The sequence below is a fragment of the Schistocerca piceifrons genome, chromosome 4, assembly GCF_021461385.2.
Source record: "Schistocerca piceifrons isolate TAMUIC-IGC-003096 chromosome 4, iqSchPice1.1, whole genome shotgun sequence".
Taxonomy (NCBI): Eukaryota; Metazoa; Arthropoda; class Insecta; order Orthoptera; family Acrididae; genus Schistocerca; species Schistocerca piceifrons.
The window spans coordinates 843,420,116-843,447,537 of record NC_060141.1 but is presented as its reverse complement, the minus strand read 5'-3'; the positions used below and the strand labels follow the sequence as shown (position 1 = coordinate 843,447,537).

The window sequence follows — 27,422 nt, the reverse complement described above, 5'->3', positions numbered from 1 at the left end:
GAAAATGTGCCTCTGTTTAATGGTTTTGTTCAAATTTAAATAAGAAACTCTCGTGTTACAATGAGCCAATAATAGCAACCAAAGCATTAAGCCGTAAAAATCATATGCAAAATTTACTATAAAGATAGTGACATTTATAATAAGTATCCTTTACTTCCAATGCAATTCGTATTTTCTCCTTCAGTTTCATTCTTCTACACATTTTTCTAACGCACACTGTGGACATTTTTATAAGCGGAGGTAAGTTTCTGGAAATTTCTTGTTTAGTTATTAGTGTAAGATCTACGGTCTCTATTGGATTGGATTGGCTTTGTCAATAATGATTTTTAATTCTGTCATCAAATGCCCCCACTTTCGAAGTCAGTACTTTAATCTAAAAAGCCATGGATTCATGTCAGCAAATAACAACTCTGTTTTTTCCTTCACATTTTAAATTAATCAAATAAACTGGCTTGTTCTAGTGCGTAGTTCTGTTGCTTTGTTGTCTTTGGTTGTCGGTATTATTAAAATCCACTCCTCCGGTATGTCTTCATTTATTAAAATACAATCTCTGAAAAGTAGTTTGTTTGGAGGCGTACGAAATCGAGTGCTGTGTTTATCTAGGTTTGTTATTTTGAGTATGCGTATGGTGTCCATTGTCATGTAATCGTATCGGGTTAAGAAGTTATTTGTGTGTTCGAAGTTTGGTTGCGCGTTGCGCGATTACTTGCTAGTTGCAAGCAGTTATTTTTATCGGTGTACTGCTACAAATTATTCGATTGTTATAAAAGACGTCTCCAGGGCTATTACGAGTCATAACATATCAAAATTGATGAAAATACGTCCTAAAATAATCTCCCTTCGTTGTCTCATACCATTATTATATATACTGTCTGATGTTTTGGAGCATTAGTAACATCCAGTACTGGTATGTAATTTCACTGATAAAATAAAACCATTACCGTCGCACCCCTCCAGTTCTGTAGGACTACGGTTTTGTTGAATACAGATTTTTTAATATTGAACTGTATTAATCATCCCTTTTATGTGTAATCATGCTTATTTCTAGACCTCGGTATATTTATTTTATTACGCATTGTATCGCAGTCATGTTTTACGTGAAGTTTCATTGCTCACATCGAAATAATTGTGACGCATTGGCATTATTTCACCTAAACCAAGTATGTAAAGATCTGTATTTACGAATACCGGTACATGAAATGTGTAGATATTGTAATTGGAATTGTGAATAAGTTTTGTTTTAATTGTAGCGTAACTATGACTGTGTAGCTAATATCTAAACCCCAGAAAGCACCAAGCTGGTATTCTGAAGGGGGTGTGGAATCTGAGAAACAACCAGTATTCAAGAATATTGCTATCAAAAAGATGTTTTTGGGAGTTAATTTGACAAACTTAACCATGATAGCCTCATGATACTTATTCAAGAAACTGGACTAAGCAATAAATGCTTGTGTGTGAAAAAATAAACGTGTTTGGAGTCCAGTGAACAACATGAGCCATAGGTAGTCTATATGAACTGTGATGTCATATGGCATCTATGATATTTTGTTTGTTTCAGTGAAATATTTTGAGTGTGTGTTTTGATCATAATATGAAGTTTATTTTTTGTGGCTGGTAGCTTAGACTGTATTGTTTGCTAGGTGTACTTTAAGTCTAGGCCTACTGGAGATGGTGTTCGACTGGGGGAATGCTTGTGGCATACAAGATGTATATATGTGTTCATTTACATTTACAGGCTGATCTGTAGACTAGTGTAAACATATATCTAGGATAGGTTGGGTTGGTAGGTCATTCCACAGATACATTTAAGGTAGGTCATTCCATAGATACATTTAAGTACCTATGTGAGGCTCCATTTTCGAATTGTGGTCTGGTATTTTCAAGTTTTTAATATATTTGAAGGACTAATAGAAAGAACATCATGGGCCCAAAACTACCTTTTCTCACAGAGATCCTGCTAGTCTCTAGCATTTTATTTCGCTAATGTTTTCGTGTTATTAGTTATGTGAGCAGTTGATCAGTTCTGTGTCTTGTATCTCCACCACGTTAAGGGTGTTGTCGTTCATAAGCTTGGTATCACATTTTTAACTAATCCTGTTGTTGGCATTTCAAAGATTGATTTGGACACAACAGTTCATAACCAGTTCTTTGTCTTGCCTTTCTCCAACCAGTCAGTTATAGAGAGGTCTGTGGTTTAACATGAACTCTAAAAACATGAACTCTAAAAACAGTGCAGTTTTTATATTAACAGATTGTTGCCAGAGGTTAAAGAGTGGTAAATGACAGAAGAAAGGGGTTGTGACATTTTGAAAACTTAAAGTAAGTGCAATTTTAGGGTATGCCTTCTTAGTCACTGTCCACGTTCTCAGACTAACATGTAAAAATCTTTTTATGTACCGTGATATCATGTCTTGGAGTTGAAGTTCGTTGTCTAGATAACAATAGGGGGAACAACCTTACACGTGAGGTGATATCAGTGCAAGAATCCAAATATTAAACAATGAAGTTATTAAGGAATTGTTTTATAAAGAAACAGTATGGCTGGTCACTACTGATAGTCAAGGAAGCAAGATCCCAGGAGGCCCTACTGCTGATTAACACTTTTAAAAGTGAAACACTAATCTTATTTTTCAGAACTATTCATTCTTGTCCTCACATCCTGTCTGTCTGCGTGAGGTAGGAACTAAGTTAAGGGGCCATTGGAAGTGTTCTATTCCACCTGTCTCCTTTGACCCATGAGATAATGGTGTTGTGTGTGTGTTTTTGAATTGGTTTGTGTTTGTTGAGTTTAACACGTGATATTGGGTTCATTATCACTATGGTAACATGGGTTTATTTGAGTCTGGGTAGCCAGTGCTGCAATGTGGATTTGGAAATCTTCATTTTTCAGTGATGGTTATTTATGTGTGTGGCATTTTGTTAGGTTTGATTAGTTTTGTGTGTGTGTGTGTGTGTGTGTGTGTGTGTGTGTGTGCGTGTGTGTGTGTGTGTGTGTGTGTGTAGCGGCGGTCAACCTAGGTGATTTTGTTGCATGCTTTTGTTGGTAATAAACTTTTATTTTTGTTTTAATCTGTAGTAATTCTGATGTTCTGTCTGTTTTACATTTATCGTACTTTGGTTGGTTTTAATTGATCTGGTGTATATACAAGTTTTTGCGTTTTCGAGTTGTTGAAGGTTTTGGTTTTTGTGGTGTTTTTTGTTATGTTGGTGTGTGAAGTTTACATTGTTTTCATTATTATTATTATTATTATTATTATTATTGCTGGTAGGTATTGAGAGCTGCATTTGAGCTACATAGGTCAAGGGAAATGTCTGATTCCACTCTTCGGGTTGTAGCTATTGGTTCCTTGGTATCTGGGCTTCCTTTCAGCTGTATTGGTTCCTTGCTATCTGGGCTTCCTTTCAGCTGTATAGGTCGAGGGAAACATCTGATTCTGCTTTTCGTGGCACTTATGCAGTCTAGGGAGTACATGCGCTGATCATGAGAAAAGTACCTATTTTTGAAGGAAACACGTGTTTCTGAAGATATAAGCATATATATGCGCTGAATACCAAAAATTTTTTTATTTCAAAACTTGAGTCTTACAGTCATATCTGACGCGCTCTTCACCAAAAAAGTACTTATTTTTCATTTGGATGCAAAAAAAAAAAAAAGAAAAAAATCAGTTAACTGTCTCAAAATTTTTTTTGTATCAAAAATGACATATTGCATATGTATGCACGGAATTTAATTTTTTTTTTTTCCTCTCTCTCTCTCTCTTCAAGAAAGGTGGAATTAATAACAAAATTGTGGAATGGATTTTCCCAAAACATTGACGCCAGAGAAATTCCGCCAGGTAGTTATTCAGCATAGCACGGTGAGTTCTGAAAGGCCTTATAGGATTTTTTTCTTTAGCTTTTTGCCAGACTGACTTCATGTGATTTGTGGTTGCGTTTGTAAAGGGATCGAGAAAATAAAGCGAATGATTAACAGCCAGATTATTGTAGCCCAAGTTACCTATGGTGTTGTAAGTTGCCACAAATCAGAAACTGCTGTGGTTCCAGTAGCAAAACATACTGTTGCAAAATTGGCAGCAAATGGGTAGCATCACGTTGTGGCACAGCAACCATAAAGCTTTGCTTTGTCTCAACGTCATAACCACCAAAGACCCATTGCTCTCGCACCTATGACTTCGATGGTGCTGACGAAGCAGCTCTCGTCTATTTCAACAGTATGGCCTGGGCCGCCCAAAACTATTGGCTCAATTAAGAAATATTCATGGCAGATATCTCTACAAAATTGGCACCAATCGACCACAGTGTGCTCACTGCCAATTTTGAGCTCCCTCATTAAAAACTTTTGCCTATTGAGTTCGAAAACCCACATGTAAGACAGTTGCAAAATTTTAGAAATGTCTAAATGACTGCCAGCAAAAAATGACATTTTCCTGATTGAACATTTCTTTCTACAGTCCCTGCGAATGGAGCAGCTCCAAATTTCGCCATCTTTCCCTGTAGTTTTCTCCAGCTTCATCTCGTTGTATCCAACACAATACCCATTTTCACACACCATATCGTTCTTCATAAGATCTTGTTGCCTAGCCCATTGTATTGAGCTTCAGGTGTTCTCCATAACATGGTATAAATCTTCCATTACAAAGTCGCTCAAATCTGGAAAATTTCTCGCCATTTTGGCACACGCAGTAATATACGATACTTCAAAACGGACAGCCTCAACAGAAAAATATAGGTTGTTGGGCGCACTGATCAAGATGCATAACTGTGAGCAACAGGGACATATACCATATGCAACAATATGCAAAGCCAACAATAGCTATCATCGTTAGGATGTACGAAACTGTAAGCATTACCTATGGCTAAAGAACTCTGTGAAGAAATATATTAAAGTGTCTGCAGCATATTGGCATAGCAACATGAATAAGCTGGTGAAAGCAGACAGTTAATTAATCTTTTTTTTTCCCCCCACCTCCATATGAAAATAAGTACTTTTTTGGTATTCCGCGCATATATATGCTTATATCTTCAGAAATATGTTTGCTTCAAAAATAGGTATTTTTCTCATGATCAGCGCATGTACCCCCTAAACTGCGTAAGTGCCATTTTTGTTATTGCAGATGTTGGTTTTTTGGTATTGTGGGCTTGGTTTGAGCTATATAGGTCGAGTGAACTGTATGATTCCTGCTGGCTTTGTGGCTGTAGCATTATGTCGTAGGTTGAGACTTTTTTAGGGGTGATGTGATGTGATGTTTTGTATTGTTAAAATTAGGTTGTCCTTGCCCTAGACCCCCTATTTCCCGCGGTTGTTCTGTAGTTTCATTTTATCATTGAAGTAAGATTACTTTCACTGTTTCTGTTTTCCTGCAGGTTTGTTGGCATGTGTACATAGTGACAATATTGACGACATTTTGTATACTCTGGACGTAGGCGTTTCTGTCATATGGATGACGTCATGGGTCAAAGCAGATGGATTAAATCGGATGCTTCCCTAATGCCGAGTTCCAAAGGTTTGATTGGATCTACTGACACTGCCTTTGACTGGTAGCATGCTACTGATGATGTGGTGTGTGTGATATCCATGCACAAAACTTCCACACAAACACATGGGTCGTTTCACAATGCCGTAATTAGTTTCAACCAGTCAGTGGTAGTCTTCAGACGAAAGGCATATGCTGAAGCTGACGGTAGACAGAGATTAGTTTCTGTTGTGTTCAATGTTGTTGAGAACAGAATGGAAACCAGTATGTGCCTTTACCCTAAAGGCGCTAGCTGGCTTGTCAAAATTGCATACAGCGTTGTGAAATGCTTGTGAGATTATGTCAAAAAATATATAAAAGAATTTTAGATCCCTTATCTCTAAAACAGTATGTCATTTTTTTCCATATTTATATTGCTTCTGCATTATTTTTAAATGCAAGTTGGGGAGCCTATGATTGTTTCGTTATGAGAATAGATAAAATTGTCGTTGCAGTGTGTGGCTGATTTCGATGAGTGATTTATGTCCAGCGTTTTGATTATGTGATAGGTGAAAGCAGACGGTTGGTATTGATAAAAATCAAAATTTCTGTTATGTAAGCTAGGACTAGTGGGCCAGGGAAAAAACTAACTAGTCGCTCGGTCATTTCAGAAAAAAATTGATATTTGCTGGATGAATTCCCGAATGTTTAATGGGTTTAAAGACATTTTTTAAAAAATTTTATTCTCAACATTTAGAAACAGTGGCTATTTTTTGCTTTTACAGGCATCTGTTTTTCTTTTTTTTTCTTTTCTTTTTTTTTTTTAATTATTCAGTACTGAGTTGAAGAATCATTAACTGGACTATAAATTAAAAACCATGATAACCATGCTGAATGTATTCCTTAATATAGGCCCTACTTTTAATGGCTCAAACTTGTTGATTGCAAGCTAAAAAAGCGTATTCTTTAAACTATTTAATTGGATAGATAAAAATTCTACTCATCAAGCAGCGGCAGAACACATACATAAAAGACAGCTGTAATTGGCAAGCTTTTGGAGCCAGTGGCTCCTTCTTCAGGCAGAAGGGTGGAAGGGGAAGTAATCGAGTGAAGGAGAAAGACTGGAGAGGTCTAGGAAAAGGGGTAGATATTGGTTAAGTCACCCAGAACCACGGGTCAGAGGAGACTTACCGTACGGGATGAGAAGGAAAGACATTACTTACGGTAAGTCTCCTCTGACCCGCTGTTCTGGGTGACTTTCCCGATATCTACCAATTTTCCTAGACCTCTCCAGTTCTCTTCCTTCACCCCTCTTCCGTCTTTTATGTGCGAGTTCTGCTGCCACTTGGTGAGTAGATTTTTTATCAATCCTAATTGTATTTTTCCAAAGTAAGAGTAATTTCTCAGCCTTAATATTTATTGTGCTACTACACTATACAGTATAACTACTTCTTATAGTGAGAAGCTTACACAAAATGTACACTATTTTAAAAAATTGATTTTTTGAATTTTTTCGTTCTTTGACCTACAATATCTTTGTAAGGAGAGCAGATAAAAGTCTGAAAATTACACACTTAATGGATCTTCATGATATCAAACTTAAATTGGAAGTAACAAACAGAAAATATTGTGGGGAAGGCTAACCAAAGACTGCAATTTATTGGCAGTACTAAGGAGATTGCCTACACTACGCTTGTCCGTCCTCTTTTAGAATTCTGTTGCGCGGTGTGGGATCCTTGCCACATAGGACTGACAGAAGTACATTGAAAAAGTTCAAAGAAGGGCAGCACATTTTGTATTATTGCGAAATATGAGAGAGAGTGTCACAGAAATGATAATGGATTTGGGCTGGACATCATTAAAAGGAAGGCATTTTTTGTTGCAACAGAATCTTCTCATAAAATTCCAATCACCAACTTTCTCCTCTGAATGTGAAAATATTTTGTTGACACTGACCTACATAGGGAGAAACGATCACCACAATAGAATAAGGGAAATCAGAGCTCGAATGGAAAGATATAGGTGTTCCTTCTTTCTGCGCTCTATACGAGATTGGAATAATAGAGAACTGCGAAGGTGGTTCAGTGAACCCTCTGCTAGGCACTTAAATGTGATTTGCAGAGTATCCATGTAGATGTAGACAAGCCTGTACAAATCTGTGTGTTGTCATCCCCCTTCCACCAACATCTGTTCACTCACACTTAGTTAATAATGAGCCCTTGAAGTGTGCAGTTGAACAATGGAGTCTCAAAATAACGAGAATAGTTTTTCTAAGTGTTGGTTACTAACCTTGAAAACTCAATAGTGTGTCATTTAATTGCCAAAGTCAGGATAAATTTCTGAAGGGCAAAAGCAAACCTTGGCAGTTGATGAATGTATAGTTCTTGCTGACTTTTCTGAAAACTATTCCTTTGTTGTTCAAGTGAAATACAAGGGCGCCACTGGGTAAACAAACAGGCCACAGTTTGTCCATTTGTGTTCTGTTATAAAGATCCAGATACTGTTATAAAGATCCAGATAGACTAGAGTTATAGTTTTTGTGTTGCAAATGATTACTTTGAGCACAAAGCTACAGCAGTGCATGCTTTTCACCTGCAGTTAACAAACTACGTAAAACAGCACGACAGTTCCATAAACAAACTGATGAACTTCTCTGATGGTGCTGCAGGCCAATATAAAAGCAAACAAATATTAATATCTCCTTTCTCAAAGAAAAGAAGACTGTTGGCTCGGTGCAGAATAGCACTTTTTTGCATCATGTCCTGGGAAGAATGAGTGTGATGGCATAAAGGGTACAACAAAGCGAGCTGTCACAAAAGCTAGTCTGCAACGGACCTATGAGAACCAAATCTGGACACGTCAAGAAATGTTCAAATTCTGTAAAGAATAGGTAAAAGGGATTACGTATGTTTCATTAAATGTGAGGAAATATGAGAACTCTATGCCAATGTCTTGGAGGAAAGATTCAAAACTTGTCAGAAGATTAAAGGCACCCGATCTTTTCATTGTTTTATACCTCAGTCATACAACTTGCTCAACTGTAAGTTCACATCAACATCCTCTGATAGTGAATGTCATCACTGTGGAAAACTTGTACCACTGACACTTCAAAGTAAGGACATAGTGGCTTGTGTCTATGACGAACAGTGGTGGATTGCCAAAGTTGGTAACATTGCTCGTCAAAACCAAGATGTGGATGTTACATTTTACCAGCACCAAGAACCCCATTTAAAAAATTTGAAAAGGATCAACACGAGAGGCCCGTTAAAAATGCATTAAAGGAGTTGTCTTCTCCCCTGGAATTTATGACTGTGACTAGGCGAACATTTAACTCTGTGCCCAACATGAGTGAAGAAATATCTCTGTTGTTCAATAAACAACGTAGCAAAAACAAACAAGTTGAGAATGGGATAATGTAATGAATTGTCTCATTTTTTAAAGAGTTATCCTAGATATTTTTAAATTATGTAATTTATACAGTGTTTCCATCAGCCCAGATATTACAAACAGTAAGAAACATATTTTTGACTCATATTTGAAATTTTTTTTGTCCATGGAATCTCAAGGTTGAAATTTATACAGAAGTTTGATATCATAAAGGTCTATTAAATGTGTAATTTTCAGATTTATATCTGGTCCATTAACAAAGATTTGCAGACCAAAGAATGAAAAAATTCAAAAGATTTGTTTTTAAAGTGTTTCTAAGTATAAGCTTGTCATAATTGTTTCTCTAAAAAAAAAAAAAAAAAAAAACGGGTATCTGTACTGAGTAGTGTAATACCACAAAATGTATTAAGGCTAAGAAACTACTCTTTGGAAAGATAGTATTAAAAATGGGTTTTTTAAATTTACAACCAACAACTTTGAGACATTAAAAGTGTATTCCCTAATACATTCAGCAGGGTGATCATGGTTTTAATTTATAGTCCAGTGTCTGCTGAAATAAATACCTCTTATATGAAAGGTCTGGGGCAATCCATTACTGAATAATTTAAAAAACCACAGACGCTTATAAAAGTGTAAGAAAGCCTGAAACAAAAATGGCTGCTCTTTCTAAACGATAACCAATAAATGTTTTTAAAAAATATTTTTGAGTCCACCAAACACGAAGGAATTCACCCAGCGAATTCTTTCTACGAGAATGCAGTTGTCTCTCTTTGTAATTTTATGGCTTTCTCAAGTATGTTTCCCTTTGGATACAATTAATTGATAGTTTTATGGTTTGGATGGTGTACGATCTTCCACGGAATGCTTGTATTTACTTAATAGGCACACGTTTAAAAATCCAAATATTAGATCATTATTTCTCTGAAGGAAACATTGTTTCCAGTATAAATCCTAGATGCAGAATTGTATTGTTTACATTGTGACTGCAGCACTATTCTTCTCTCACCTGTTGTATATAAATATTTCTGGAATAATTTTAACATCTGTTTAACAGGACACTAATGACAGCAGCAGAGAAGCTTGCCGCTGTTCCTGATGTGGATATCGACCCAGAAGGAACATTTAAGTATGTTCTAATACGTGTCTTTGGTCCAGAGGGTCCTGATGGCAAAGAACCGAGCAAATTAGTGGTCAGTAACTGGTAAACTAATATTTGGTCAACTTTGTGATACATTATTATTTGAGAGACAGTCGTTAGCATCATTTTTCAATTTTCTCAGTTGAATTTTTCTTCTGATGTCGGTGACTTGCAATGGGGAATTGTAGCCTAAGGTTGGTTGTTATCTGCATAACATAGTGTTTCAGTGTTTACTGTTAAATTGGAAGTGAGATGGTGGATGGTGGATGGCGATTCAACTGAAAACGCACAAAAGATTTTCACTGAAACACTGTTGAACTACAGTTATGGCCCTGTGTGCTATGGTATCTTTGCCAGATAGTGTTGACAGAGGACATAAAAAAGCATTCAAAGAAGAGCAACGTATGTTGTTTTATAGCTAAGAAGGGGGAGTGCGCCATGGACATGCAGGGTGTATACGACCCGGAAGATCCGGGGAAAAACCCAGGAAATTTTTCATTGTTTTTGTTTTCAGTTAAATTTTTGTAATTTTGATTGGTAAGAACCGATACTCTAACAAAGGATATTACTGTGTCTCAATACTGCAGCAATAAAACATGAACAAGAGAAAAAACGAAAATAAAACTTAAATTTCAAGGGAAATGCACCATATACAGCAACAAAACAGTGCTCATACAAGTGTCCGCCAACAGTAAAATGTGTCAAAGGCTTTAGGAAGACTGTGCAATGCTTCGTAACAGCAAATTGCCTCCGCTGAGCGTGACGTCACAACTGTTTACATTAAATTCATTTTAGCAGTTACGAGCTCGATCATGCGCATGCACAGTTGAGTAGTACCTGCTCCCGCTTCTGGCTACAGAAATTGTTGGCTGTGTAAGCAGTCGCAGCAAGCAGCTAGATGCTACCGGGAAAAATTTTACTGGAGCGCCCAAGCTGCCAGATTTATACATGCGCAGGAGGTCCAAATCTAGGGGGGGGGGGGCAAATTCATATTCTTGAGGGGGGGGGGAAGAAACCTTGTTTCACAAAGCGACTCGCATCCAGCGCACGTTAGTTTGTTAGTTTATCGATTATTCATATTACTTTGAAACTCATCCCTGTCGGTTTTTGAACATTTTTAACACATTCTAAGTTGATTTTGAATGAATCGTAAGTTGATTTGTGAATGCGTGCGTAGTGTACATGTTTCCTCTGTCAGTGGAATCTGACAGAGCTGAGCGAAGTAAGGCTGAACGGATGAATACCAACCGCTGTCTGATTGTGTGGTTGATTGTGTTTGCAAATGATGAGCGTTGTTGTAATTACTAGCGGAATCCATAGATTCAGACTACAGGAGTGGAAATAAACGAATAACACGTAAGAATGATTACGTATTACCTTTGCGGTGTATACAAGAAAATGAAATTTTGACAAAAAATTTTTGGGCAGATCGCTATACTAGTAAGGGCGAGTTGTACAGTCCCCAGCTAGCAGCTACTTTAAGTTCTGTTCTGGAAGAAGCACGGAAAATGTGTTGTACGACCATGTAACAACGCCTAACCGGAGAATAATCACGGGATAGCTAAACCGGTGATTCTGGTAGAGTTAATGAAGTTAACCTGCAAATAAGCTTTGGCATTGGCAGGAATAGTTACAGAATTAGCGATAACAAGACTGTTTGTTAGAATGATGAAGGAGAAGAAATGGGGGCATCACACAAATTATGGAACAATATGACGATTCCAAGTTCGTATAAAAATTTCATACTACTACTTTTCGATCTCGTGCTTGAGGAACTGGAGTGTATGAATGAAGTGTGAAACTATTTCCTAACGTAAAGCTTTTTGCTTGTAGTTGGCCTAATAGGCATTTGATATTGGTACTTTGTGAATTATTTTCTGTCCTTACAAAACAGACCGTTTGTGCCAAAACAGTCTCATTTATTTTGTGTGTATTACAATTGTTGTAGTATTAGAAAGGCCTATTTTGTTTTATCTAGCAGACAGTGACAAAATAGGTGTAATCAGATCGGGAAACAACACCAGTCTTGGGTCCTATTTGTATTAACAGCTTTTTCAGTATTAGACGACGACATTTCGACTTTTCGTGTAGCAAAATGTTTGACGAACTTTGATGAGGTAATAGATTCTTTCACAGAAGGAAAGCACTCCATGTAAAGCTGTACCAAGATTATAGAGGGTAAAAAATTCTAGGAGCTAAGGATTGAAGAAACATGTATTGTCTTGCTTGTCTCATGTCTTTACTGGGTTTATATATCCTATATTTAATTTTATGTCACACAAAGCATATATACACACACACACACACACACACACACACACAAAGTAGACAACAAAACACGGGCTATCATAGAGCAAACTTTAACCAACACAACCTCCAAAGTAAAGTTCTGTGGGGAACTATCAGAGCCCTTCGAAATTCGCACAGGTGTCCGACAAGGCGATGGCCTCTCACCTCTCCTTTTCAATCTGGTGTTAGATAAGGTCATAAAAGAATGGGAAACATCACAACGGGGGATAACCTTAGGAAACCTACAGATTAAATGCCTGGCTTTTGCAGACGATTTGGCAATTGTCACGAAAGGTATAAAGGAAACAAAAGACGCTATTGAAAAACTGCACGAAATCGCTTCCAAAACTGGACTACAGATCTCTTACGAAAAGACACAGTTTATGAGCACAAAGAAACTCTCATCTCTGAACACAAAGTATGGCACGATTTACAAAACAGCAAACTTCAAATACCTCGGTGAAACACTACAAATGAGTGGACATAACAGAGACTCAAATGAAGAAAGAAAGACTAAACTGGACAAGGCATACAAAGTAGTGTGGAATCATTACAACAAGAAGTCTATCTCACAAAAAGCCAAATTACGCCATTACGACACGGTGGTGCACCCCGAGGCACTATATGCAGCAGAGACCACACTAATCCGAGGGCATACACGTATCAGACAATTAGAAAAAGTAGAACGGAAAATACTTAGGAAAATATTTGGCGCAACTAACAACAATGGAATATGGATCAAGAAACCTACAGAGGAACTGTACAAACATACGGAGACAATCACAGAAAAGATTAGAAAACGCAGACTACAATTCTATGGACACCTATACAGAATGCCATCACACAGGCTGACCAAACAGATCTTTGACTGGGTAACCACTAGAAACAACAAATGGGTGACAGAGGTAGAAAACGACCTGAACCAGCTCAACATAACAGCAGACACAATAAACGACAGAATAAAGTTCAGAAACATCATTAAGAAAAGTAAACTACATGAGATACAATGCGACAAACGAACAGGCATAAAATGGACCGAAGAACGAAAGCAAGATCACAGCCAGAAGATGAAAGAAATATGGGCAACCAAAAAGGCAATCAAGATGAAGCCGAAGACACGAAGCCGACAAGAAGCATGGACAGAGGACCGGAAACAGAAACACAGCGAGCGAATGAGGGAAGTTTGGGCAGCAAGGAAGGCAGCAAAAGGAACTGGCCATGTAGTTTAGTCCAAATGCGCTCTTTAAGGGCAAAACACCAATAATAATAATAATATATATGAATATAATGGAAGGAAACATTCCACGTGGGAAAAATGTCTGCTTGTGTCTGTATGTGTGGATGGATATGTGCGTGTGTGCGAGTGTATACCTGTCCTTTTTTCCCCCTAAGGTAAGTCTTTCCGCTCCCGGGATTGGAATGACTCCTTACCCTCTCCCTTAAAACCCACTTCCTTTCGTCTTCCCCTCTCCTTCCCTCTTTCCTGATGAGGCAACAGTTTGTTGCGAAAGCTTGAATTTTGTGTGTGTGTTTGTGTTTGTTTGTGTGTCTATGGACCTGCCAGCACTTTTGTTCGGTAAAATATATATATATATATATATATATATATATATATATATATATATATATGAATATAATAGAGGGAAACATTCCACGTGGGAAAAATATATCTAAAAAGGAAGATGATGAAACTTACCAAACAAAAGCGCTGGCAGGTCGATAGACACACAAACAAACACAAACATACTCACAAAATTCCAGCTTTCGCAACCAATGGTTGCCTCGTCAGGAAAGAGGGAAGGAGAAGGAAAGACAAAAGGATATGAGTTTTAAGGGAGAGGGTAAGGAGTCATTCCAATCCCGGGAGCGGAAAGACTTACCTTAGGGGGAAAAAAGGACAGGTATACACTCGCGCACACACACACATATCCATCCACACATACACAGACACAAGCAGACATATTACACGTTTTTTCGAAATTTTCCCGAATTTCTCCGTCCTTTAACGTGTTTTAGCGGCAACACAACCACCTAACCTTGATGCACATCGCTGTCTACCAACCCAAGTTCACCACAGGATCAACTTAACCAACACTTTTTCGCCTTTTTTCATACCAGATCTCCAGTTGCTTTCTAGTTCACCTTTATCTCTCCCCATATATTTTTATCTTTCATTTTCATTTCAACCTCGTGTTACACTTTCCACCTTCTAATACCATGTCACCCTCACAACACCCCCACAAAATAGGTCTTTAAATATGTCTGCTTGTGTCTGTATATGTGTGGATGGATATGTGTGTGTGTGCGAGTGTATACCCATCCCTTTTTCCCCCTAGATCCGGGACTGCTGCGCAGAACAGTCTGAATTACAGTTGGGAAGTGGGTAGTCTACACGTGACCCATTTTTACATTTAGTGTTTTTGCTGTTTCCTCTTTATTTACTGCTCCCACATCAAATGAAGACAAAACAGATTTCTGTGGCCGGGAGCTATCAAGTGAATTAAAATACATTCACATAATAATGGAAGGCTAAACTGTGTTATTAGTTGCAGATTTTATTTTATTTCCATCTTTCTGACAGTCAAGCGTTAATTGCCTTTTAGAACAATGAAGTTATTTTTGTTGGTTTGACAAAGAAATTTTCTTTCATTAATCTTTTCCACTAAGGCAGACAATATATTTGAGACAAAGTGTTTAATTCCACACACTGTGTTTGCTGCATTTCAAGTGCACATTTTCAACTTCTAGCACATTTGGCATTACGCCATAATAAAGAACCAAACATGAGACAGGACAGTACTGGTACTCCAAGAAAATTTACATCCCAAAAACCACATAGAAAAGCTTAATAACAGGTCGTGGGATTCTGGACATACAAATTTGCACTTTAAATGTGAACATTTTAGTATGGGTCACGAAATTCCAATTCTCTTGGAGTATCCTCTGATGTCTTGTTTCTTACATAATGTAAGATCTTTTAATGTTTCACACGTATGAACATGCGGGCTCCCTACGACATCGTAGCTGCGCTTGCGCGGTGACGCCTGTCATCTGGCGCTCTCTGGCAACTGCAGAAACGAACCTATTTCTAACAGGTCGTGGGAAAATATTTCGAATGGTGTGTTGAAAATCGTTACCATCAAAGTACCATTCTAGCAGTTACACCAGAACTATGTGAGATAATGTACGATGAATTTCTTAAATCACAAAGTGTTTGACTCTCATTTAAAAATCAACTCTTTGATGATGAGCCATTTAGATGAATTTTGAGCCTGAAAGATCAGACATTTATGTCGTTATTAAAAATTTTACTGGCACCTTTGTGTGATACATCTTAAATTGTAATACGCGCATAAAAGACCAACATTTTATGAGAAAGCTTAGCTTCTCTTGCAGCGTATTAATCTGATAGACCAATATTATATGTGAAGGCTTTGTGTTTCGTTTAGCAACACTATTTACATTAATTTGAGCCATTAACTTTTTCTGTTTGTGTGTTCGCGCTACTTAACAGTGATGTTGCTGTTGGTTGACTACATCACGTGTCCTAAGCTCTGAATACCTGCTGTGATCGGCTGGCGAAATTGCATGAAATGAGCTATGACTAACTTACAAAAGTGCATCCCAATCTCAATTTCAATGCTTTGGAAAGTAACATGCGGTGTTTGGTGGAATTCGAGTTTATACTTTCCTAATACAAAAATATGCAGCATACATGTTGCTGCACATCAAAGATCTTTCCAAAATGCGTGTTTTTTTTTCCCTAAAGCGCCAGGAAATTCTACGCCCGTGTATAAAACCATAATCAAAGGACTTATAAGTTATACAGTTCCAAGAGAAAATATACCGTCAGTTAACAGGGAAAAAGTATGTTTTCACTTGGGGGAAAGTGTATTTTTGACTGAGAAATCCGGGAATTTTTTTTCCTTGTCCGCATATACCCTGACATGATATACAAGTTGGGGTGACAGTCATTAAAACAAAGGTGTTTTTTGTTATGATGAGATGTTTTCAGGAAATTTCCTCTGAATGGCAAAATATTTTGTTGGCACCCACCTACATAAGGAGAAATTATTATCGTGATAAAGTAAGAGAAATCAGAGCTCCCACAGAAGCTGTTGAAGAGTGGAATGTTACAGAAATAGTCTGAAGGCTTTTCGATGCATCCTCTGCCGAACACTTAAGGATACAGGATACTTATAAATGGTGGAAAAATCAAAATTTTTTAAATGACTTTATTAAATTCTATAGTCTTTCCTGATTACATTGATATATACACTGTAGGGTTTGAAATGAAAAATGACCTATACATACCAAATTTTAAAGTTACGGTCATGTACGAGGTGCGACAATAAAGTAATGAGACTGATTTTCTTTGCAAGATGTGGCACCCCTGCAGGCTTGCGTAGGCACAATATCTGTGACCTTGGTCTATAAGCCGCTTCTAGTTCAAGCGGCATGTTGAAGCAACTGCTCAGTCATTAGTTGTGCTGTAATAAGTTAACACGTGTTAGTGTCTCTCATCACAGAAATGGAACTGCATAATATTGCGCAACAGTATGCCATTTCTTTTTGCGTTAAATTGAGTGAAAACGCGATGACAACTTTTACGGTAAGCTTAAGAAGGCTTTTGGAGAGGAGGTTATGTCAAAAGCTCAAGTTTTTGATTGGCATAAAATGTTTAGTGAAGGCAGAACAAATGTTGAAGATGAAGACTGCAGTGGACGACTGTCAACCTCACGGACGGATGTCAACTTGGCCAGGGTGCATGAACTCATAAAATCTGATAGAAGGTTATCCATGAAAATGATTGCAGGTGAACTGCACATCAATCGAGGAACGGTTTGTCTAATAATAACATTGCTGATAATTGGATTCTGCATCACGATAATGCACCATCCCATACTGCTCTGTCAGTACAGTAATTTTTTACCTCAAAACAAATTTCGGTACTGCCAGAGCCACGTTATTCACCAAATATTGCTCCGTGCAACTTTTTTCTCTGTCCAAGAATCAAAATGGCGGTCAAGGACACCATTTTCAAACAACGCAAGATGTCCCAAAAGCTGTGACGAAGGTCTTGGAGGATATTACAGAAGATGAGTTCCAGAAATGTTACCATCAATGGCAGAAGTGCTAAAAAAAGTGTGTGCAATCAGAAGGGAACTTTGAAGGAGACAACACGAAAATTGACTAAAACTGTAAGCTACATTTTTTTTCACATCAGTGTCATTACTTTACATTCGCACCTTGTATACTGCCATGCCCCCTTTATTTCTGTTACAGAAACCAGTATTATTTTGAAAAGAACTGTGCACTTTCTTTCTGTTTCCAGCGATTATATGTATGATACATTGTATATGTTGGTAACAGTGCAGGTTTCTAGCGTCTGTAAATGATTATCTTTGCAAGTATTTACTTTTGTGTTCTGAAGCAGTTTTTTCACATGTTAATAAACGTTTGTTTCCCAAGCGCTACATATATTTGTGAAAATACATATTTTTTAGTGTGCCACACATCAAGAAATTCAATAAAAGGAAATTCTGTGGTAACCAGTTCACAAACAAAACAAGCCACACTGTTGAAAGTAACCTATGTGTCAGTTCTTCAGTGAAGAAATTCGCACATGGCACGCCTCCTGGTGATTCAAATTTTTGTGTTAAAAATGACGCTGTTTGTAGTGGATTTGTTGTTGTTGGTGTGGGTATCTTATCTTCTTTAATAAAGGAAGTGGAAAAATGTAAACAATGTGATGGTGTAGGCTGTCTGGAAATAACTGAACAACAAAGTAGCAGGAAGGATTTAGCGTCAAAATTAGTTGGTCTGTGTAGATCCTGCAATAAATCTACCTCGAAAATGACTTTGAACATTGTGCATAATTCATATGATGTGAATTTGAGGTTAGTGTACGCAATGCGTGCAATAGAAAAAGGAAGAAAAGGCTGCACAAACGTTTTGTCATTTGATTGACCTTCCTCCTCCCAGTAGGTTCAGCAAGTACATAAGAATACTTTTAGGTGCCTTGACGGTTGTGTCTAAAGCATCTATGAAATGTGCAGTAGAAAAAACTGTTAATATTAGTGAAACAAGGGACATTGCTGTTGCACTTGATGGGACATGGCAACATCGAGGACATCGTTCCTTGAATGGTGTTTTAAGTGCTACTTCTGTGGAGAATGGAAAAGTTGTTGATGTTGAGTGCTTATCTAATTATTGCCGTATCTGACATAGTAACACTGAAGGACATATTGAACATCAGTGTTATAATAATTATGATGGTTACAGTAGAGGTATGGAGTGTGATGGAGCTCTAAAATTATTTCAGAGGTCAGTGCCCGTTTATAACGTTAGATATACAAAGTACCTAGGTGATGGGTACTCTAAAGCTTTCAATAAAATTAATGAGTTCAATGTTTATGGTGATAGCTTCGTAACAAAACTGGAGTGTTGTGGACATGTGCAAAAGAGGATGGGTGCTAGATTGAGGAAGCTAAGAAGAGAAATGAAAGGAAAATTGCTATCTGATTGAAAATCTCTGTCTGCTGAGACAGATTGACAGAAACTGAAACAGACCTCCTTCAGAGGTATTAAGGACTGGCCATTAGACAAAATGCACCTCTGAATGATGATACAGCAATGAGGAAAGCTATATGGGCCACCTACTTTCATAAGTTGTCCACAGATGACCACACTGTTCATGGACTTTGCCCTAAAGGAGCAGATTCTTAGGTGTGGTTACCAAAAAGCAAAGGAAAGTGGTCAAATATACTATCAAAATATCATAAGCATTATCTTCTTGAGCCTGTTATGAATGAAATAAAACCAATTTTTAGAGATCTGAGTGGACCCTGTTTTGCTTAGTACCACATTTACTCGAATCTAAGACGCACCTGAAAAATGAGACTCGAAATCCAGGAAAAAAAATTTTCCCGAATCTAAGCCGCACCTGAAATTTGAGACTTGAAATTCAAGGGGAGAGAAAAGTTTTAGGCCGCACCTCCAAATCGAAACAAACTTGGTCCATTGTAATATGAGACACAATTTAGGTCAAATGAATGACGATACAGCTACAGTAGTTTGGTTCGAGTCGTAAGCTCAGTAGTTAAGCTTTACCAGGTAGCCATTGCTATGCGTCAGGCGCTCCGTCCGTATTATACGGGTACCCTTCCTCTTTCGCGTACTTCGTTAGCGAAACAATGGCAAGAGACTGCTATTTGCTGTTACCTACACTCCTGCTTTCTTTGAGAATGATCAACAAGAACCAAATAATAGACAGCGTATGATAGAAGATATTCTGAACGGGAGTTTAGCGAAAATTTTTCTCCGTTTGAAAATCTTTGCAGGCACCTCTTTAGTACATTACATTCTGCACTGAAATTAGTCATCTTAGATTTAAAAATCTAGTCAATTGCCGTGCTTCATTTCTGACTGTATCACTATTAGGCATAAGAATAATACAAATATAAACATGGGATGATATCTATATTTTTCCGCGTTTGCTGTTGTCTCACTCTAGTTTCGTAGTTTATTAGGCAGACAGGATTTAAATGAGTTAGCAGCAAACACGAAAGAATACATGGCAAAATGTTTATATTCTAATTATTCTTATGTGAAGAGAATACTGCATGCTATTCACAATTCATAAAAGTTCCTATAAGGAACCATCTCTTCTCACAGTTAGGAAAAAATTCAGAACGTAAAGTTGGCCATATTGACAAACATCCCAAACAGTCTTGCCAGTCGGATTTTCGTAGTGCATTGAAATGCTGCTACATTCAAAGGTGCACAATACGGAATTTGTATTTACTTCGTTGGATAATGTATGAAAATGCAGTGGTCGAAACTCGAGACAGAGGAAAAACTTGTCTGCCACCCCCCCCCCTTTTTTTTTTTTTTTTTTTTTTTAATGCACTCATGCAGAGGGTTTGGCGCCAGTATTTATCTTTGTGCCTGCAAAGCATGCCTGTGTAGCGCTACATATATTCGACAGCAGAAGTTAGTTGTGGCGGCACCTACCAACATTTTCCAGAACTTCCGCTTACTTTGCACTCGATTCTAAGCCGCAGGCTGTTTTTTGGATTACAAAAACCGGAAAAGAAGTGCGGCTCAGATTCGAGTAAATACGGTAAATGTCTTCATGGGGGCACTCAGAAAACAAATGAAAGTTTCAACCATTCCATACGGGAAAGATTACTCAAGAATGTTTTTGTAGGACTAAATACGTTAAAAGTTGGTGTACTAGATGGTGTGCTATGTTTCAATGACGGAGTGATAGGAAGGTAGGAAGTCCTGAGAAATTTAGGCATAAAATGTGGCTCTAATATGAAAGATCAATTTCTTCTGTGTGACAGACAATGGGTGCATGAAGCTGAAAGATTCGCTCTTCAAGTTACCAAAGAAGCAAGAAGTGCTAAAAGGAATGCCAAGAGGAAGCTTGAAGATGAAGAAAGGCTGCAGGATGTAGACTATGCTTCAGGAATGTTCTGAGGCACAGTTTAATTGGACTCATATGTTCATTCGCAATTTCCCGCTAGTTGTTTTCTTCAGAATTCAGGTACAAATATTTCCTAAAGTTTATAAAGCATTGCTCTAATTTTTTCTGTAACTTTTGGTAGTCCATACTTATGTAGTAGACCTAAGCTTTATTGCAGAATCAGCTAAATCACAGAAAAAATAACATTTTTATTTGGAAAAAATTATAAATATTAAAATGTAAGATGTGATACTTTTTTATCCTTGTAATATACGTAATAGGTGGAATTAAATAGGTCTAGTATCTCAGCCATGTCATGCATGTCTGGTAAAAATTTGGTCTCCTTCAAATGTATAACATTGGATTAAATGGTACCTCAGTTTGAGGAAGAATTTCCTTGTTACTTTTTTAAATAACTCTAAGCAGGTTCAAAAATATTCAAAATACTTCTAATTTGTTTAGAAAGTGTGCTCTATTACCTGATATCAACAAAAAATCTTAAAACATATACATTATAAACAGTGCCTGAAAGAAATATAATATTGAGCTGGAAAAATGCCCTGTATCCTTAAGTGTGAACTGCCAGATAGCCGTGTAGATTTACACGAGAAATATCGTCTGGTTTGCACTGATGATGTAATGATGTGAGGGGGCTGAATGCAATTTTTTTTTTTTTTTTTTTTTTTTTTTTTTTTTTTTTTTTTTTTTTTTTTTTTTTACGCGTGCTTTGGTGACGGAAGCAATGCATTCAACTTCCAGAAAGAAATTATCTCACAAAACAGGCCTTTGACTAAACTTCATAAAGTGCCGTACTGTGCTGGTTTATGGTATAGAGCAGATGTTACCAACAAGTATTCCATTGGTTCTCCATCATTTGAAAAAACGTCGTTTTCACTAAAACACAGCTACATTTACAACTCCATTTTTCCTGTACAGTGTTCTATAATACATACAATTGTGACTTTAAATGACAGCTTTGAATTATCAAGGGCATCAGTTTTTTTTTCCAAATTTAATGTGCCATTATCAACAGAATGATTGCATGCAGATCATTATATTGGCGTGTGAGGTTTTGGGATTGACATTTATTTTTTTTATCGCGTATCTTGAGACTTTGAGCCAAAGCTCGTGGGATGAGGTGGTACCTAGTTTACAGAAAGCTGAATATAAAATTTATAAACAAAAAATTACAGAATTAATAAAATATGAAATTAAGAGAAATTAGGATAAATTACATGTTGCATAGAGAAGTTCTCATGTATTGTGAGGGTCTCTTGTGCAGAATTGTAGCATACCACAAGGTAACCTTTGTGTGTGGATTTTAATACTTACGTGTATCACTCTTTTTTTCTGCCCTGCTGGGAAATTTGGAAAAAAAACCTGGAGAAATCTTGTTTATTGTCTCAGTAGATGAAACAGTTTGTTTACTGGGATTTCCTGCATCGTCGCTTGCTGGATGCAGCTTAATACATGCACCGCTTCCCTACTCCCTCATTCTTACTGCTTCTCCACTTCCTACCACTCCCCTCAGCTTGCAGTCAGTGCTGCCACCACTTCTTGCCACTAGCCTAGTAGCTGCCGATGGGAGGCGTGAGGGGTGGTTTGTTTTGATATGATTCTTGGAGATTGTTGACCCAGTGGCTGGAGACAACGGTCATATGTGCACGAGTTGTGTCTGAGTGATTGTGTGAATGTGTGGTGTGTGTGTGTGTGTGTGTGTGTGTGTGTGTGTGTGTGTGTGTTATTTTCTAAGAAAGGCTATGGCCGAAAATTTAGTTGTGAGAGTGTGATTGTCTTTTCTACGTGTCTGTCCATGGTTCAGCAATCATCTTTACGGTGAGTTGCTACCTATCTTCATTAGCATTAATTCTCAGAGTATTTGCACAAATTGATGGATTTATCACCACCATCTCATTTCGTCAACATAATGTCAGTGACTTGTGTAAAGCTGGCCACATGAATGGACTTCCATGATGGGCCAAAACCGCAGGCCGTTTCTGTGGGTCTCTCTAACGGATTGGGGCTGCCGATTTGAAGCCCATCGTTTCCCAATAATGTGCAAGCCCTGCCCATCGGATCTAGTCTCGCCGATCTGCTCCCAGGCCGGCTCTGTTTGTGTGTGGTATAATGCAGTGGGTTTTCGTGATTTATCCGAGGACTCAGGACTGTGGTGCTCCTCGGCAGGCCAGAGGCCACGGGCGATGGAGTTCAGGAATTGTGACTTTCTCACTGCAAGTACATTGTGCGGTACATTGTTTTATAAACATTTTATTTATTCTAGTACATTTTGGGGCTTAGAAAATAATTTATACAGGATGTACATATCTTTTTTTTTTTTTACGAACATTCAGTACGCGGAACATGAGTGTCCCGGCAGACATCAATGCAGTAATCGAATTCGTGTCATACCTGTCCCAGCATGGCATCGTCAATTGCGATATTTGTTTCTCGTATTCTCTCCCGGAGCTCTGCTACATTACGTGGTAGAGACCATACATACACCGGATCTTTAATGTGTCCCCACAAAAAAAAAAGTCACACGGAGTGAGATCTGGTGATCAGGGAGGCCATTTCATGAAACAGCTGTTCCCTTCTGTAGCACGGCCAGTTCATCGATGCGGCAGCTCCGTATTCAGGTACCCACAAACTTCACGATGAAAATGGGGTGGAGCCCCATCCTGCTAAAAGATGAACGGAGAGCCCAATTGCATCTGAGGCATCAGCCATTGCTGCAACATATCCGAGTAGGAATATCCAGTGACAATGCTCTTGGCGAAGAAGAATGGCCCGTACAGTTTTCGACACGACAAAGCACAAAAAAACATTTACATTTAGCGAATCACACCCAAATTCAATGCATTCGTGTGGATGCTTTGTACCCCAGATTCGACAATTATGCCTGTACACTTTCCCATTAGTGTCAAAAGTGGCTTCATTGCTAAAACTTAAGCGATCAAAATTCCATCCCCGTCCTTATTCAATTGTTGCAACTGTGAACAAAACTCAAAACACTTGTCTTTGTCGTCGTTATTGACCTTCTACCCTAGCTCCAATTTGAATGGTTTCATAGACAACTTCTGTCGCATGACGTGCCACAGTCGGTGGAGCCATTTCGAGTTCATGGGATGCACGACGCACCAATTTCTTTGGACTCCTTATGAATGTCTCTCGTATGCAATCCAAATTCACTTCACTCACACTGGGATGTCTGCTTCTCTGTGCTGGGCACAAGCAACCCATCATAATAAATTTGTTGTGCCTTCCTTGTTGGTGGTTTCTTACCGTACTTTGTTCTGAACATCCATTGAACAGCTGTAGCACACACTTTTTTTGTTGAACTCCAACACACAGAAAGTTCGCTCCGCACCTGAACTTGCCATATTTATGACTGGTGCTATTGGCAAATCACCAAAGTATGCTGTGGTGGTATACATGAAAAAGAACTTTCAGGGTTTCTCTTCAAAATGACATATGTGTGATATCTGTGCTATGTTTGGTTCTTGTGCAACAAATAATTGAAAGTGTTCCCAGATGTAATGTACACCCTGTATATTAGAAAGTATGAGCGATAGGAAGAACAACTTGTGGCAGTCACAGGCGGTTTGTATGCTATGTACCTGTATATTTTGGCCTGCCTTATATACTTCTTTCAATAGGCCTACTTTTTTCTGAGGTTATTTCTGAAATCAGTGTGGGTATTTTAAATCTGTCTTGTGACTCCAAGGAAATGCGTATTTGTGTCACCAAATATGTTTAGTTTTATTGAAATAAAATAACATCAGTGGTCTTAATGGAATATTATATACCATTGTCTTTCTTTCTCCATCTAAAAACTGTTCATTACAAAAGATGCTGAAATTAGTACTAAGATTTTTGCTCATGAGGGGAAGAAATACAGAAGTCCTTACATTTTTTTTTTTTTTTTTTTTTTGTGAACTTGTCTTTACTTGCCCTTGAGACCTCGAAATTTGTCAGGGAAAAATGCTAAAACTTGCTGGAAATCGGGGAACGTCACTTGGGGGAACTTGCGGCAACCCTGAATGTTCACAAGCTGGCACTGCAGAGCTTGCTGACTCCATTTTTCAGGGATGAGAATATTCTTGCCAAGTGCACAGAATTGGCCCAAACTATAACACCATATGAGATAACAGAGCAAAAGTAAACAAGCTTTTGTGTTTGTGTCCAAGACATAGTGTATAGTGAAGACAGAAGTGTTCATTTTCTGCTTAAGGTGTTGAACATTATACTTCTGAGAGAGCTTTTCATCTATCTTCAGTCTTAAGAATTTAAAATGTCTGTTCGACCAGCTCAGGACGAGACTATTTCTATTTTACAAGAGTTCAGTTGTTGGCAGTGAAGTATTAATCCGTTCTCCAAAAGCCATGTGCTGATGTTGCCAACTACCTTGTCAGCTAGATGATTTACTTTATGTTCAGTGTTTTCCGAGAGAACACATGTCTGAATATACAAAAGCTTTCATTTGCATTTGCAGTAGGTATGGGGGAAAAAAAAAAGAAGAAACAGAAGCTCCTGTGTGTGTTTCCTATAGATATGGATATAACAACAGCTCCTTTAAGTTATGTTTCCAGATTATTTTTGATGCCACAATTTCCACTCACGTTGCTACTTTTGTGTTTTCTTCTTGCTTAGTACTCTTGATACATTTTGTTCAAAGTTTGACTATGGTTCCTGTTACTAGGTGCGAGGATACAAGTGAGTTGGCTTCCATTCGGACGTCTACGATGAGACGATGGACAGGGTGAATGGCCTCGGCGTTGATACAGAGTGCACTGGTGGTGGCAGAATACAGCACGACCCCAGTGCCAAGGTCATCAAAGTGTACAGCTACTCACAGGTAGTACCAAAAGCAGTGAGTTGTAGAAATGACAGTATGTGTCATCTTGAGCTGTTATTCAACTTAATTTTTTACTGTGTGACTGGTTTCAGTTGAAGACCATAATGGTTTCAGTTGAAGACCATTTTCAGGCACCTGTTGTATATACAGTGCGGATACGGGAAAATTTGGGATGAAAAGAATGTTTGAAAATTATAGTAACAATACAAGCAACACTTACAGAATTTGATTACCAGCAAAAACTATATATATCAAAAGAATACACTGTCAGAAATATAAATTAAATATCCACAAGCATTGTATGTATTGTTACTACAATTTTGAAATATCCTTTTTGCCTGAATTTTTCCTGTTTTTATGCTGTGGGAACAACAGGTGCTCGAAAATGGTCTTGACCAAAACTGGTTGCATCGTAAAAAAAAATTATCAACAGCTTAAAGTGTTACATGATGTCATTTCTACAATTCGTATAAGCTGCAGACCACAGTTAACAAAAGATATTTTAAGAACAGTGAAGTTTCTGTTCATATGTTGTGTGCCCTATAATTCAAGTATTTTTAAAGCTTTTAAGAATGTTATACGCCAAGCTCCTCCATGGGAAAGCAGTTTCTGCTTTGGTTACATGGCACAAATTATAGAATACCTTGTTAGATGGTCAGAAGTAAATGTCACCAGATGTTAATATCTGTAAATCATCATCATGCTTCTTACAACCGTGTACAATAATTTGGGTGTGGTGTTGTGGGCAAGTGTTATGGTTGAAATGGCTACTGTTGTTCTGGGTAGCAGCCATGATTATGAAACTTCCTGACAAATTAAAACTATGTGCCGGGCCAGGACTACATCCTGAAACCTTGCCTTCCGTGGACAATGCTGATACCAACTGTGCTGTTCAATCTGATTCAGGATTTTTTCTTACACCTTTCAGATTACTTTTGAGGCCACAATCCTTGCTTCCACTTGTATATTTAGCGGGAGAGAGTTGTATATGTAGCGAGAGAGAGAGAGAGAGAGAGAGAGAGAGAGAGAGAGAGAGAGAGAGAGAGAGGATCTTCTGTCCCATAATTTTATGACATTATTAGTATTATCAATATTATTATTATTATTATTATCAGCTTCTGTATCTTTTGATTGAGTATAGTTACGGCAGCACATGAATTGTGGTGAGCCTGGTGTTTTTACAAGACTTTTTCCAGTTGCCAGGACAGTTGTCATAATTACTCAAATCAACAATTCCTTGCACTTGGAGCAGACCAAATGATTCCTCTGTACCCCTCGCACCTATTTTATACTTTTCAGACTGTGTTTCACACATTTTGTGACCTACCTGTTTCATTTAACACAGTTAATACAGTTGCAGATTGTGGGTACGTGTTTAATTTTTTTGCACGGTTACTGCTGCTTGTGTTTCAGTGTTGTGTACAATGCCAGACCCATCAATAGAAAAATTAATTCTGATGCTGCATCTTGCACATCTGTTCTGAAGGTCTTTACACACTCCCTTTTTCTGCTGCTTTTGTGTTGTGATGTGTGGTGTAGAAAATTTCAGATTGCTTTACGGTTTCATGTGCTCTGTATTAGATGCAGTTTTAGTGTACGTACAAGCACATTGTTTACTTATGAAGTAGTTGTAGTTAAGAGTTCTCGTTTTAGTGTTTAATTATTATTGTGATATGTAGCACACTGTTTAATTGTACTTTAGTTTTAAAATACCCAAGGACTGCTTCATTTCAGGGGTTTGGGAAGGCAGACCACAGCAAGACTGTAGAAATTCTGAAGACTGCATATCCTGTTTACAACATTACTTGGAGTGATGAAGGATACTGA

General features: G+C 37.9%; 1 pseudogene; it reads left to right on the top strand.

Annotated features, from left to right (window-relative positions):
• The first annotated feature begins 491 nt into the window (after positions 1 to 491).
• LOC124795190 lies at positions 492 to 27,422 on the top strand (annotated as a pseudogene).